Raw genomic sequence first — 18,095 nt, forward strand, 5'->3', positions numbered from 1 at the left:
TTGGCCCCTGCAGACTATTACTTGGCTCCTGCAGACTATTACTCGGCCCCTGCAGACTATTACTCGGCCCCTGCAGACTATTACTTGGCCCCTGCAGGCTATCACTCGGCCCCTGCAGGCTATCACTCGGCCCCTGCAGGCTATCACTCGGCCCCTGCAGGCTATCACTCGGCCCCTGCAGGCTATCACTCGGCCCCTGCAGGCTATCACTCGGCCCCTGCAGGCTATCACTCGGCCCCTGCAGACTATCACTCGGGCCCCCTGCAGACTATCACTCGGGCCCCTGCAGGCTATCACTCGGCCCCTGCAGACTATCACTCGGGCCCCCTGCAGACTATCACTCGGCCCCTGCAGGCCATCACTCGGCCCCTGCAGGCTATCACTCGGCCCCTGCAGGCTATCACTCGGCCCCTGCAGGCTATCACTCGGCCCCTGCAGGCTATCACTCGGCCCCTGCAGGCTATCACTCGGCCCCTGCAGGCTATCACTCGGCCCCTGCAGGCTATCACTCGGCCCCTGCAGGCTATCACTCGGCCCCTGCAGACTATTACTCTATTGTAACGGAATCTAACGGGAGTCTACATAACGGGCAAAGATAAAGATGTCACATCCGCTATCATCCTAATGGACGTCACTCACCGGCCACAAACGGCGCCAAACACCAAGAGAAAACCTCCCCCGCTCCTAAATCTTCTGCCCCCACCACAACCTCTCTAAGGGGGATTCATCATTAGTGGGAGGAGCTTTTCTTTTCTATATGTAACGGACATTTTTGCACGGTGATGTATTTTGCGCGGTGATGTATTTTGCGCGGTGATGTATTTTGCACGGTGATGTTTTCTGCGCGGTGATGTTTTCTGCGCGGTGATGTTTTCTGCGCGGTGATGTTTTCTGCGCGGTGATGTTTTCTGCGCGGTGAGTTATTTTTCGCAGTGAGTTATTTTGCGCAGTGATGTATTTTGCGCAGTGAGTTATTTTGCGCAGTGATGTATTTTGCGCAGTGAGTTATTTTGCGCAGTGATGTATTTTGCGCAGTGATGTATTTTGCGCAGTGATGTATTTTGCGCAGTGATGTATTTTGCGAGTACTCGAGTCTTATTTATTATTGTGCATTTTTTTATTGTTTTTGTTTAGACGCCTCCCCCCTCCCCCTCTCCCTCCCCCCTGGAACAGTTTTTCTCCATATTTTTTGTATGGGCCATTTATATACTTATATACGTTTATCATATCCCCCCTTATACGTCTCTTCTCAAGACTAAACAATTGTAACTCCTTTAATCGCTCCTCATAGCTAAGATGTTCCATGCCCCATATTAGTTTAGTCTCCCGTCTCTGCACCCTTTCCAACTCCGCAGTGTCCCTTTTATGGACAGGCGACCAAAACTGAACAGCATATTCCAGGTGAGGCCGTACCAATGCTTTATAAAGGGGGAGTATTATACACTATAGACTGTACCAATGCTTTATAAAGGGGGAGTATTATACACTATAGACTGTACCAATGCTTTATAAAGGGGGAGTATTATACACTATAGACTGTACCAATGCTTTATAAAGGGGGGACTATTATACACTATAGACTGTACCAATGCTTTATAAAGGGGGAGTATTATACACTATAGACTGTACCAATACTTTATAAAGGGGGAGTATTATACACTATAGACTGTACCAATGCTTTATAAAGGGGGAGTATTATACACTATAGACTGTACCAATGCTTTATAAAGGGGGAGTATTATACACTATAGACTGTACCAATGCTTTATAAAGGGGGAGTATTATACACTATAGACTGTACCAATGCTTTATAAAGGGGGAGTATTATACACTATAGACTGTACCAATGCTTTATAAAGGGGGAGTATTATACACTATAGACTGTACCAATGCTTTATAAAGGGGGAGTATTATACACTATAGACTGTACCAATGCTTTATAAAGGGGGAGTATTATACACTATAGACTGTACCAATGCTTTATAAAGGGGGAGTATTATACACTATAGACTGTACCAATGCTTTATGAAGGGGGAGTATTATACACTAAAGACTGTACCAATGCTTTATAAAGGGGGAGTATTATACACTATAGACTGTACCAATGCTTTATAAAGGGGGAGTATTATACACTATAGACTGTACCAATGCTTTATAAAGGGGGAGTATTATACACTATAGACTGTACCAATGCTTTATAAAGGGGGGGTATTATAGACTATAGACTGTACCAATGCTTTATAAAGGGGGGGTATTATACACTATAGACTGTACCAATGCTTTATAAAGGGGGAGTATTATACACTATAGACTGTACCAATGCTTTATAAAGGGGGAGTATTATACACTATAGACTGTACCAATGCTTTATAAAGGGGGACTATTATACACTATAGACTGTACCAATGCTTTATAAAGGGGGAGTATTATACACTATAGACTGTACCAATGCTTTATAAAGGGGGAGTATTATACACTATAGACTGTACCAATGCTTTATAAAGGGGGAGTATTATACACTATAGACTGTACCAATGCTTTATAAAGGGGGAGTATTATACACTATAGACTGTACCAATGCTTTATAAAGGGGGAGTGTTATACACTATAGACTGTACCAATGCTTTATAAAGGGGGAGTGTTATACACTATAGACTGTACCAATGCTTTATAAAAGGGGGAGTATTATACACTATAGACTGTACCAATGCTTTATAAAGGGGGAGTGTTATAGACTATAGACTGTACCAATGCTTTATAAAGGGGGAGTGTTATACACTATAGACTATACCAATGCTTTATAAAGGGGGAGTATTATACACTATAGACTGTACCAATGCTTTATAAAGGGGGACTATTATACACTATAGACTGTACCAATGCTTTATAAAGGGGGAGTATTATACACTATAGACTGTACCAATGCTTTATAAAGGGGGAGTATTATACACTATAGACTGTACCAATGCTTTATAAAGGGGAGTATTATACACTATAGACTGTACCAATGCTTTATAAAGGGGGAGTAGTATACACTATAGACTGTACCAATGCTTTATAAAGGGGGAGTATTATACACTATAGACTGTACCAATGCTTTATAAAGGGGAGTATTATACACTATAGACTGTACCAATGCTTTATAAAGGGGGAGTATTATACACTATAGACTGTACCAATGCTTTATAAAGGGGGAGTATTATGTCCCTGGAGTCCAGGCCTCTTTTGATACATGACAATATCCTGCCGGCCTTGGAAGCAGCAGCCTGACATTGTGCTATTCTGTAGTCTGTGATCTACAAGTCCCCCAGATCCTTCTCTACCAGTGACTCTGCCAGTTTAATCCCCCCTAAGACATACGATGCTGCAGGTTATTAGTATACACAGCCCCCCTCTATATACACAGCCCCCCCCCTATATACACAGCCCCCCCTCTATATACACAGCCCCCCTCTATATACACAGCCCCCCCTCTATATACACAGCCCCCCTCTATATACACAGCCCCCCTCTATATACACAGCCCCCCTCTATATACACAGCCCCCTCTATATACACAGCCCCCCTCTATATATACAGCCCCCCTCTATATACACAGCCCCCCCCTCTATATACACAGCCCCCCTCTATATACACAGCCCCCCTCTATATACACAGCCCCCCCTCTATATACACAGCCCCCCTCTATATACACAGCCCCCCTCTATATACACAGCCCCCCTCTATATACACAGCCCCCCTCTATATACACAGCCCCCCCTCTATATACACAGCCCCCCTCTATATACACAGCCCCCCTCTATATACACAGCCCCCCTCTATATATACAGCCCCCCTCTATATACACAGCCCCCCCTCTATATACACAGCCCCCCTCTCTATATACACAGCCCCCCCCTCTATATACACAGCCCCCCCCTCTATATACACAGCCCCCCCTCTATATACACAGCCCCCCCTCTATATACACAGCCCCCTCTATATACACAGCCCCCCCCTCTATATACACAGCCCCCCCTCTATATACAGAGCCCCCCCTCTATATACACAGCCCCCATCTATATACACAGCCCCCCCCTCTATATCCACAGCCCCCCCTCTATATACACAGCCCCCCCCCTCTATATATACACAGCCCCCCCCTCTATATACACAGCCCCCCTCTATATACACAGCCCCCCTCTATATACACAGCCCCCCCTCTATATACACAGCCCCCCCTCTATATACACAGCCCCCTCTATATACACAGCCCCCCCCTCTATATACACAGCCCCCCCTCTATATACAGAGCCCCCCTCTATATACACAGCCCCCCTCTATATACACAGCCCCCATCTATATACACAGCCCCCCCCTCTATATCCACAGCCCCCCTCTATATACACAGCCCCCCCTCTATATACACAGCCCCCCTCTATATACACAGCCCCCCCCTCTATATCCACAGCCCCCCCTCTATATACACACAGCCCCCCCTCTATATACACACAGCCCCCCTCTATATATACACAGCCCCCTCTATATCCACAGCCCCCTCTATATCCACAGCCCCCCTCTATATATACACAGCCCCCCTCTATATATACACAGCCCCCCTCTATATACACAGCCCCCCCTCTATATATACACAGCCCCCCCCTCTATATATACACAGCCCCCCTCTATATACACAGCCCCCCTCTATATACACAGCCCCCCTCTATATATACAGCCCCCCCTATATACACAGCCCCCCTCTATATACACAGCCCCCCTCTATATACACAGCCCCCCTCTATATATACACAGCCCCCCTCTATATACACAGCCCCCCTCTATATACACACAGCCCCCCCTCTATATACACAGCCCCCCTCTATATACACAGCCCCCCTCTATATACACAGCCCCCCCTCTATATACACAGCCCCCCCTCTATATACACAGCCCCCCTCTATATACACAGCCCCCCTCTATATACACAGCCCCCCTCTATATATACAGCCCCCCTCTATATACACAGCCCCCCTCTATATATACAGCCCCCCTCTATATACACAGCCCCCCTCTATATACACAGCCCCCCCTCTATATATACACAGCCCCCCCTCTATATACACAGCCCCCCTCTATATATACACAGCCCCCCTCTATATACACAGCCCCCCCCTCTATATACACAGCCCCCCCCCTCTATATACACAGCCCCCCCCTCTATATACACAGCCCCCCCTCTATATACACAGCCCCCCCCCTCTATATACACAGCCCCCCCTCTATATACACAGCCCCCCCTCTCTATATACACAGCCCCCCCTCTATATACACAGCCCCCCCCCTCTATATACACAGCCCCCCCTCTATATACACAGCCCCCCCCTCTATATACACAGCCCCCCCTCTATATACACAGCCCCCCCTCTCTATATACACAGCCCCCCCTCTATATACACAGCCCCCCCCTCTATATACACAGCCCCCTCTATATACACAGCCCCCCCCCCCTCTATATACACAGCCCCCCCTCTATATACAGAGCCCCCCTCTATATACACAGCCCCCCTCTATATACACAGCCCCCCCTCTATATACACAGCCCCCATCTATATACACAGCCCCCCCCTCTATATCCACAGCCCCCCTCTATATACACAGCCCCCCTCTATATACACACAGCCCCCATCTATATACACAGCCCCCCCCTCTATATCCACAGCCCCCCCTCTATATACACACAGCCCCCCCTCTATATACACACAGCCCCCCTCTATATATACACAGCCCCCTCTATATCCACAGCCCCCCTCTATATATACACAGCCCCCCTCTATATATACACAGCCCCCCTCTATATATACAGCCCCCCTCTATATACACAGCCCCCCTCTATATACACAGCCCCCCCTCTATATACACAGCCCCCCCCTCTATATACACAGCCCCCCTCTATATATACACAGCCCCCCTCTATATACACAGCCCCCCTCTATATACACAGCCCCCCTCTATATATACAGCCCCCCCTATATACACAGCCCCCCTCTATATACACAGCCCCCCTCTATATATACACAGCCCCCCTCTATATACACAGCCCCCCTCTATATATACACAGCCCCCCTCTATATATACACAGCCCCCCCTCTATATACACAGCCCCCCTCTATATACACAGCCCCCCCTCTATATACACAGCCCCCCCTCTATATATACAGCCCCCCCTATATACACAGCCCCCCTCTATATACAAAGCCCCCCTCTATATACACAGCCCCCCTCTATATACACAGCCCCCCTCTATATATACACAGCCCCCCTCTATATACACAGCCCCCCTCTATATACACAGCCCCCCTCTATATATACACAGCCCCCCTCTATATACACAGCCCCCCTCTATATATACACAGCCCCCCCTCTATATATACACACAGCCCCCCCTCTATATACACAGCCCCCCTCTATATACACAGCCCCCCCTCTATATATACACAGCCCCCCTCTATATACACAGCCATTCCTCTATATACACAGCCCCCCCTCTATATACACAGCCCCCCCTCTATATATACACAGCCCCCCTCTATATACACAGCCATTCCTCTATATACACAGCCCCCCTCTATATACACAGCCCCCCTCTATATATACAGCCCCCCCTATATACACAGCCCCCCTCTATATACACAGCCCCCCTCTATATACACAGCCCCCCTCTATATACACAGCCCCCTCTATATACACAGCCCCCCCTCTATATACACAGCCCCCCCTCTATATACACAGCCCCCCTCTATATACACAGCCCCCCTCTATATACACAGCCCCCCTCTATATACACAGCCATTCCTCTGTCAAGGCTACTACTCACCTCTTCATAAAAGCAGATTAGATTGGTGACACCTTCTCTCCTTAGTAAACCCCTGCTGGCTATCACTTATAATACAATTATCCCCTATGTATTCCTGTATGTAATCCCTTATAAGTCCTTCAAACAATTTACCCACAATGCACGTTAGACTTACCGGTCTATAGTTTCCTGGGGAAGACCTAGAGCCCTTCTTGAAGATTGGCACCACATTAGCCTTGCGCCAGTCCCTTGGCACAATACCAGACACCAGAGAATCTCTAAATATCATGAACAGGGGTACAGATATTACTGAACTTACCTCTCTAAGAACTCTTGGGTGTAGTCCATCCGGCCCTGGAGATTTGCTTACATTTACTTTACTTAACTTACCTTGTACCATCTCTACATTAAGCCAGTTCAATACATTATATGATGTGTTACCAGCACTGACCTGTACATGATGTGTTACCAGCACTGACCTGTACATGATGTGTTCCCAGCACTGACCTGTACATGATGTGTTACCAGCACTGACCTGTACATGATGTGTTACCAGCACTGACCTGTACATGATGTGGTACCAGCACGGACCTGGATATATTATATATATATTATTAGGTCACCTCATTATATATACAGTCCTGTGTATAAATAGATCATGGAGAGATCTCTGTACTGTCCTGATATATTATATATATTATTAGGTCACCTCCTTGTTATATATACAGTCCTGGGTATAAATAGATCATGGAGAGATCTCTGTACTGTCCTGATATATTATATATATTATTAGGTCACCTCCTTGTTATATTTACAGTACTGGGTATAAATAGATCATGGAGAGATCTCTGTACTGTCCTGATATATTATATATATTATTAGGTCACCTCCTTGTTATATATACAGTCCTGGGTATAAATAGATCATGGAGAGATCTCTGTACTGTCCTGATATATTATATATATTATTAGGTCTCCTCCTTGTTATAGATACAGTCCTGGGTATAAATAGATCATGGAGAGATCTCTGTACTGTCCTGATATATTATATATATTATTAGGTCACTTCCTTGTTATATATACAGTACTGGGTATAAATAGATCATGGAGAGATCTCTGTACTGTCCTGATATATTATATATATTATTAGGTCACCTCCTTGTTATATATACAGTCCTGGGTATAAATAGATCATGGAGAGATCTCTGTACTGTCCTGATATATTATATATATTATTAGGTCACCTCCTTGTTATATATACAGTCCTGGGTATAAATAGATCATGGAGAGATCTCTGTACTGTCCTGATATATTATATATATTATTAGGTCACCTCCTTGTTATATATACAGTCCTGGGTATAAATAGATCATGGAGAGATCTCTGTACTGTCCTGATATATTATATATAGTTATTAGGTCACCTCCTTGTTATATATACAGTCCTGGGTATAAATAGATCATGGAGAGATCTCTGTACTGTCCATATATATTATATATATTATTAGGTCACCTCCTTGTTATATATACAGTCCTGGGTATAAATAGATCATGGAGAGATCTCTGTACTGTCCTGATATATTATATATATTATTAGGTCACCTCCTTGTTATATATACAGTCCTGGGTATAAATAGATCATGGAGAGATCTCTGTACTGTCCTGATATATTATATATATTATTAGGTCGCCCCCTTGTTATATATACAGTCCTGGGTATAAATAGATCATGGAGAGATCTCTGTACTGTCCTGATATATTATATATAATATTAGGTCACCTCCTTGTTATATATACAGTCCTGGGTATATATAGATCATGAAGAGATCTCTGTACTGTCCTGATATATTATATATATTATTAGGTCACCTCCTTGTTATATATACAGTCCTGGGTATAAATAGATCATGGAGAGATCTCTGTACTGTCCCCTGATATATTATATTATTAGGTCACCTCCTTGTTATATATACAGTCCTGGGTATAAATAGATCATGGAGAGATCTCTGTACTGTCCTGATATATTATATATAATATTAGGTCACCTCCTTGTTATATACACAGTCCTGGGTATAAATAGATCATGGAGAGATCTCTGTACTGTCCTGATATATTATATATATTATTAGGTCACCTCCTTGTTATATATACAGTCCTGGGTATATATAGATCATGGAGAGATCTCTGTACTGTCCTGATATATTATATATATTATTAGGTCACCCCCTTGTTATATATACAGTCCTGGGTATAAATAGATCATGGAGAGATCAATGTACTGTCCTGATATATTATATATATTATTAGGTCACCTCATTGTTATATATACAGTCCTGGGTATAAATAGATCATGGAGAGATCTCTGTACTGTCCTGATATATTATATATATATTATTAGTCACCTCCTTGTTATATATACAGTCCTGGGTATAAATAGATCATGGAGAGATCTCTGTACTGTCCTGATATATTATATATATTATTAGGTCACCTCCTTGTTATATATACAGTCCTGGGTATAAATAGATCATGGAGAGATCTCTGTACTGTCCTGATATATTATATATATATTATTAGTCACCTCCTTGTTATATATACAGTCCTGGGTATAAATAGATCATGGAGAGATCTCTGTACTGTCCTGATATATTATATATATTATTAGGTCACCTCCTTGTTATATATACAGTCCTGGGTATAAATAGATCATGGAGAGATCTCTGTACTGTCCTGATATATTATATATATTATTAGGTCACCTCCTTGTTATATATACAGTCCTGGGTATATATAGATCATGAAGAGATCTCTGTACTGTCCTGATATATTATATATATTATTAGGTCACCTCCTTGTTATATATACAGTCCTGGGTATAAATAGATCATGGAGAGATCTCTGTACTGTCCTGATATATTATATATATTATTAGGTCACCTCCTTGTTATATATACAGTCCTGGGTATAAATAGATCATGGAGAGATCTCTGTACTGTCCTGATATATTATATATATTATTAGGTCACCTCCTTGTTATATATACAGTCCTGGGTATAAATAGATCATGGAGAGATCTCTGTACTGTCCTGATATATTATATATATTATTAGGTCACCTCCTTGTTATATACACAGTCCTGGGTATAAATAGATCATGGAGAGATCTCTGTACTGTCCTGATATATTATATATATATATTATTAGGTCACCTCCTTGTTATATATACAGTCCTGGGTATAAATAGATCATGGAGAGATCTCTGTACTGTCCTGATATATTATATATATTATTAGGTCACCTCCTTGTTATATATACAGTCCTGGGTATAAATAGATCATGGAGAGATCTCTGTACTGTCCTGATATATTATATATATTATTAGGTCGCCCTAAGCCTTCTATTTTCTGGGTACTGTAGTCCTCTCATTCCCCATATTACCCTGGTCGTCCTTCCAGCTGTTGCAAAATAAAAACTCCCTGTATTTCCAGACAGCCATTGACTGTCCAGACATGCTGGGAGTTTTGCAACAGCTGGAGGCACCCTGTTTGGGAAACACTGCCGAAGAGATTTTTTTGTAGGAGGAGGCAAGCGCTATGCTTGCATCCGGGTCCACCCTTATGAAAATTAGTTTAGGCCTCAAATGCGCATGGCGCTCTCTCACTCCAGAGCCCTGTTGTATTTCAAGGCAACAGTTTAGGGTCACATATGGGGTATTTCTGTACGCGGGAGAAATTGTGTTACAAATTTTGCGGGGCTTTTTCTCCCAAAATTTGTAACACAATTTCTCCTGAGTACGGAAATACCCCATATGTGGGCGTAAAATGCTCTGCGGGCGCAGAGCATGACTCAGAAATGAGAGCGTGCCAAGTTCATTTGAGGCCTAAACTGGTGATTTGCACAGGGATGATCGTTACAGCGGTTCTGACATAAATTGCAAAAAAAAAAAAAACACCCATGTGACCCCATTTTAAAAACCACACCTCTCACAGAACACAAGGGGTATAGTGAGCCTTAACATCCCACAGGTGTTCGACAAATTTTCGTTAAAGTTGGACATGAAAATGAAAAATTAGATTTATTTCAGTAAAATGCAGGTGTTACCCCAAAGTTTTAATTTTCACAAGGGGTAACAGGAAAAAGCCTCCCAAAATTTGTAGCAATATTTTTTCTGAGTATATAAATACCCCATGTGTGGATGTAAAGTGCTCTGCGGGTGCACTACAGGGCTCAGAGAAGGAGCGCCATTGGGCATTTGGAGAGAATTTGGCTGGAATTGAAGGCCACGTAGGTTTACAAAGCCTCCGTGATGTCAAAAGAATGGACCCCTCCCCACATGTGACACCATTTTGGAAACTACACCCCTCATGGAATGTTACAAGGGGTACAGTAAGCATTTACACCTCACAGATTTTTGGAACAGTGGTCCGTGAAAATGATAAATGTCCTCTTGGGGTTTACAGATGCTGCACTACAATACAAGAGATGAAAAGTTATCATCTAGGGAAGAGCGAATCGACTTCGAATGCTTCATCAAAAGTGGATTCGTATAAAACATTGTTGTAATACTGTAAGGAGCGTGAGCATAAGCTATATGCTAATCATCAGATGGACCGGGTCCTTTATCCTATAGTATCCAGCCTTTTTATATATTATACACTATTTCCTAATCATCAGATGGATCGGGTCCTTTATCCTATAGTATCAGCCTTTTTATATATTATAAGCTATTTCCTAATCATCAGATGGACCGGGTCCTTTATCCTATAGTATCCAGCCTTTTTATATATTATACACTATTTCCTAATCATCAGATGGATCGGGTCCTTTATCCTATAGTATCAGTCTTTTTATATATTATAAGCTAATTCCTAATCATCAGATGGACCGGGTCCTTTATCCTATAGTATCCAGCCTTTATATATATTATAAGCTATTTCCTAATCATCAGATGGACCGGGTCCTTTATCCTATAGTATCCAGCCTTTATATATATTATAAGCTATTTCCTAATCATCAGATGGATCGGGTCCTTTATCCTATAGTATCAGCCTTTTATATATTATAAGCTATTTCCTAATCATCAGATGGACCAGGTCCTTTATCCTATAGTATCAGCCTTTATATATATTATAAGCTATTTCCTAATCCTCAGATGGACCGGGTCCTTTATCCTGTAGTATCAGCCTTTATATATATTATAAGCTATATCCTAATCATCAGATGGACCATGTCCTTTATTCTATAGTATCAGCCTTTATATATATTATAAGCTATTTCCTAATCATCAGATGGACCGGGTCCTTTATCCTATAGTATCAGCCTTTATATATATTATAAGCTATTTCCTAATCATCAGATGGATCGGGTCCTTTATCCTATAGTATCAGCCTTTTATATATTATAAGCTATTTCCTAATCATCAGATGGACCAGGTCCTTTATCCTATAGTATCAGCCTTTATATATATTATAAGCTATTTCCTAATCCTCAGATGGACCGGGTCCTTTATCCTGTAGTATCAGCCTTTATATATATTATAAGCTATATCCTAATCATCAGATGGACCATGTCCTTTATTCTATAGTATCAGCCTTTATATATATTATAAGCTATTTCCTAATCCTCAGATGGACCGGGTCCTTTATCCTATAGTACCAGGCTTTTTATATATTATAAGCTATATCCTAATCATCAGATGGACCATGTCCTTTATCCTATAGTATCCAGCCTTTATATATATTATAAGCTATTTCCTAATCATCAGATGGACCGGGTCCTTTATCCTATAGTATCAGCCTTTATATATATTATAAGCTATTTCCTAATCATCAGATGGACCGGGTCCTTTATCCTATAGTATCAGCCTTTTTATAAATTATAAGCTATATCCTAATCCTCAGATGGACCGGGTCCTTTATCCTGTAGTATCAGCCTTTATATATATTATAAGCTATATCCTAATCAGATGGACCATGTCCTTTATTCTATAGTATCAGCCTTTATATATATTATAAGCTATTTCCTAATCATCAGATGGATCGGGTCCTTTATCCTATAGTATCCAGCCTTTATATATATTATAAGCTATTTCCTAATCATCAGATGGACCGGGTCCTTTATCCTATAGTATCAGCCTTTTTATATATTATAAGCTATTTCCTAATCATCAGATGGATCGGGTCCTTTATCCTATAGTATCAGCCTTTTTATATATTATAAGCTATTTCCTAATCATCAGATGGACCGGGTCCTTTATCCTATAGTATCAGCCTTTTTATATATTATAAGCTATTTCCTAATCATCAGATGGATCGGGTCCTTTATCCTATAGTATCAGCCTTTTTATATATTATAAGCTATTTCCTAGTCTTCAGATGGACCAGGTCCTTTATCCTATAGTATCAGCCTTTTTATATATTATAAGCTATTTCCTAATCATCAGATGGACCGGGTCCTTTATCCTATAGTATCAGCCTTTTTATGTATTATAAGCTACAGTGAGTCCCTCAAGTTACAATATTAATTGGTTCCTGGACAACGATTGTATGTTGAAACCATAACTCTATGGAAATCTGGTAATCGGTTCTAAAGCCACCAAAATGTCATCTAAAAATTGGAACAAGTGAGGATTAAAGAAAAATAAGTGGATATCTAATATAGATAAAGTAAGTCCTTACATATAAAAGTAAGAAAGATCTGCTGGGAGCTGTAATCACTGTCTATGTAGAGGACAGGAGCTTCTTCAGGGTCCTGTACAGAACACACAGTGTCCTAAAAAAGTAACATGCGGCTGCCCTCACCTGGTGTCCAAAGGAGCAGCTAATTGTGGCACAGGTAAAGAGTAGTACAGAACATGTAGTACCACTCTATACTGTAGGGGCGCTACCAAACAGCCAGTCAGTGCATGTACCTCACTAGTACATGTGTTTTACCAGTAAAATTCCTATTCTGATTGGTTGGTTCTTCCAGCGATTGACACGTTTCACAGGTCTGGATTGGCTGTAGCATTCCATGTGGAGTCTGGTTTCAAGTTACAATGGTCCAGAAAAGACCATTGTATGCTGAAACTATTGTATGCTGAGGCCATTGTAAGTTGAGGGATCACTGTACTCTGTATAATATATGTATATACTCTGTATAATAGGATATATATGATTATATGCACAGTTGCGTTTACCTCAGATGAGGTTTTGTTGTAGTGTATCATTACATTTGTGCTGCATTTTTCTGAAGCTGCTGTGATACAGTGGTCTAAGCTTCCTTGTCCATTTGGTAGTAAGTTATATAGTTGTCATATAGGACTGGAAGACGGGGCGGGGACCTCTGTTCTCTTCCAATGGAAGACGGGGTGGGGACCTCTCTTCTCTTCCAATGGAAGACGGGACGGGTGTTCTCTTCGAATGGAAGACGGGGCTGGGACCTCTTTTCTCTTCCAATGGAAGACGGGGCGGGGACCTCTGTTCTTTTCCAATGGAAGACGGGGCGGGGACCTCTGTTCTTTTCCAATGGAAGACGGGGCGGGGACCTCTGTTCTCTTCCAATGGAAGACGGGGCGGGGACCTCTGTTCTCTTCCAATGGAAGACGGGGCGGGGACCTCTGTTCTCTTCCAATGGAAGACGGGGCGGGGACCTCTGTTCTCTTCCAATGGAAGACGGGGCGGGATCTCTGTTCTAATGGAAGACGGGGCGGGGACCTCTGTTCTAATGGAAGACGGGACAGGGACCTCTGTTCTCTTCCAATGGAAGACAGGGCAGGGCAGGGTCCTCTGTTCCAATGGAAAACAGGCCATGCCTGTACATTTCACAACACTGAAATCTTTCTATTTAATGAAGTATTCCTCACAGGAAAGGATTGCAGTAACACAGGTTTTGCTATACACATGTTTATTCCCTTTGTGTGTATTGGAACTAAACCAAAAAAGGGAGGAAAAAAAGCAAATTAGACATAATGTCACCAAACTCCAAAAATGGGCGGGACAAAATTATTGGCACCTTTACCTAAGATTTGGGTGCACACCCTTTGGAAAAAATAAGTGAAATCAGTGTCTTCCTATAACTATCAATAAGCTTCTTACACCTCTCAGCCGGAATGTTGGACCACTCTTCCTATAAGCATCAATAAGCTTCTTACACCTCTCAGCCGGAATGTTGGACCACTCTTCCTTTACAAACTGCTCCCGGTCTCTTATTGGACGGTGCCTTTTCCCAACAGTAATTATAAGATCTCTCCACAGGTGATCAATGGGATTTAGATCTGGACTCATTGCTGACACTTCAGAACTCTCCAGCGCTTTGTTGTCATCCATTCCTGGAACTTTTTGACGTATGTTTGGGGTCATTGTCCTGCTGGAAGACCCAAGATTTTGGACACAAACCCAGCTTTCTGACACTGGGCTGTACAGTGCGACCCAAAATCCATTGGTAATCCTCAGATTTCATGATGTCTCGTACACATTCAAGGCCCCCAGTGCCAGAGGCAGCAAAACAACCCAAAACATCACTGACCTCTACCATATGTCACTGTAGGTACTGTGTTCTTTTCTTTGTAGGCCTCATTCCGTTTTCGGTAAACAGTAGAATGATGTACTTTACCAAAAATCTCTATCTTGGTCTCATCTGTCCACAAGACGTTTTCCCAGAAGGATTTTGGTTACTCAAGTTAATTTTGGTAAAATGTAGTCTTGCTTTTTTATGTCTCTGTGTCAGCAGTGGGGTCCTCCTGGGTCTTCTCCCTAGTGGGGTCCTCCTGGGTCTCCTCCATAGTGGGGTCCTCCTGGGTCTCCTCCATAGCGTGGTCCTCCTGGGTCTCCTCCATAGCGTTTTATTTAATTTAAATGTGGACAGATAGTTTGCGCTGATACTGATGCTCCCTGTGCCTGCAGGACAGCTTGAATATCTTTGGAACTTGTTTGGGGCTGCTTATCCACCATCCGGACTATCCTGCGTTTCATACATTTTTCTCTTCCATCCACACACAGGGAGATTATCTACAGTGCCATGGGGTGTAAACTTAAACTGTAAAGATCTCTGGGGATGGACTTGTAACCTTGATATTGTTGATATTTTTCCACAATTTTGGTTCCCAAGTCCTCAGACAGTTCTCTTCTCCTCTTTCTGTTCTCTTCTCCTCTTTCTGTTGTCCATGCTTAGTGTGGCGCACACACAGACACACAATGCAAAGTGAACTTCTCTCCTTTTTACCTGCTTTCAGGTGATTTTTATATTGCCCACACCTGTTACTTGCCCCAGGTGAGTATAAAGGAACATCACATGCTTGAAACAATCTTATTTATCCACAATTTTGAAGGGTGCCAATAATTGTGTCCGGACCATTTTTCTAGTTTGGTGACATTATGTCCAATTTGTTTTTATTCCTCCCCTTGCAGCAAAACATGTGTTACTGCAATCCTTTTCTGTGCCGGTTCTTGTAGGGCAGCGGGTGTCACGTGAGGTGCCGGTTCTTGTAGGGCAGCGGGTGTCACGTGAGGTGCCGGTTCTTGTAGGGCAGCGGGTGTCACGTGAGGTGCCGGTTCTTGTAGGGCAGCGGGTGTCACGTGAGGTGCCGGTTCTTGTAGGGCAGCGGGTGTCACGTGAGGTGCCGGTTCTTGTAGGGCAGCGGGTGTCACGTGAGGTGCCGGTTCTTGTAGGGCAGCGGGTGCCACGTGAGGTGCCGGTTCTTGTAGTGCATCAGCTGTCACGTGAGGTGCCGGTTGTTGAAGGGCAGCGGGTGTCATGTGAGGGGCAGATTCTTGTAGGGCAGCGGGTGTCACGTGAGGGGCCGCATACTCTCTCCTCCTGTATACTGTCAGCTGTCCTCCTTATATATACTCCCCCCATCTCCTCCTGTATACTGTCAGCTGTCCTCATATATATATATACACTCCCCTCTCCTCCTGTACACTGTGAGCTGTCCTCTTTTTATACCCCCCCCCCCTTTGGGGCAGAGGTTTTTGGGATCAGATTTAGGATATGTGGGTCTCTCACAGACACTGCAGAAGAAATAGTTTTGGAAAGTTTTAATTAAGATGATCTAGAAAGTTGCTTAATTCTGTATGAAATAAAACGATGTAAATAACGGAGAAAGAGTGTAATACAAAGAACCTACAGAGGGTGGCGTAACGACTGACGCACATGTTTTGACATGGAATTTTCTGCTCCGTTCCTGTCTATAGTACAGACATAAAGCAAATCTCTATGATATAAATTGTATTATAATGAACTTAACCCTTTAAGGATGCAGGGTGTAAATCTACGTCCTGTACACACTATATACGGGGTTGGTCCCAGCTGGTATTTATGGTTAATGTCGGACATTGCTGATTGGGCCCATGTTCGGCATAAGCTCTTTAGATGCAGCGATCAAAGCTAATTTAGCGTCTTAAAGTGCTAAAAAAAAAATCTTTGCCGGTTATATCAGGGAGCTGAGTGGGGTCTGAGGGCGCGATCAGCCGACAGGACGGGTGGAGGTCTCTTACCCTCCCCCATCCAGTCCAATCGGTGCTCCACACCTCAGCAGTATGTACTAATGGAGCGCCAATAACACTGATGAATAAGCCCTTCCCCTAATTAAGTTTCAATCAGCCGCTTTTTTTTTTTAAATATGAACAAAAATAAACATATTTGATATTGCTGAGTGCGTAAATCTTTTAACTATTAAAAAGGAGATTTTTTACACTTACCGTTAAATCTTGGGGGGCACAGAAACCGTGGGTATATGTTGCTGCCACTAGGCATACAAAAAAGAAGTCGGCCCCTCCCAGCAGGGTATACCCCCACCTACTGCCTTAGAGACACTCAGTTTTAGTCCCAAAGCAATAGGAGGAACTGAAAAAAATACAGTGTCCTGAGGGAGCCCAGTCACAACAACGAACCAACAGACTGACAGGCGACCACTCTCGGACCACAACCAACAATCCAGGGTGGGAGCTGTGTCCCCCCACTTACACGGTAAGTGTAAAAAAAAAAATCTCCTTTTCTCATTCAGCTCCATTGGGGGACACAGGAACCGTGGGACATACCAAAGCAGTCCCCGGGGTGGGAACCATGTAACCCAGAATCAAGCGGACTGCAGAGCCACTGCTGCCGGCAAAACCTTACGCCAAAAGAGACGTCGGCGGATGCATAAGTGTGCACTAGGTAAAACTTTGTGAACGTGTGCACCGAAGACCAAGTAGCTGCCTTACACACCTGTAGGGCCGAAGCCCTGTTAAAGACCGCCCAAGAGGTCCCCACAGAGCGAGTGGAGTGAGCCGTAACCCAAAAGGGA

Source organism: Hyla sarda, unplaced genomic scaffold, assembly GCF_029499605.1.
Source record: "Hyla sarda isolate aHylSar1 unplaced genomic scaffold, aHylSar1.hap1 scaffold_604, whole genome shotgun sequence".
Taxonomy (NCBI): domain Eukaryota; kingdom Metazoa; phylum Chordata; class Amphibia; order Anura; family Hylidae; genus Hyla; species Hyla sarda.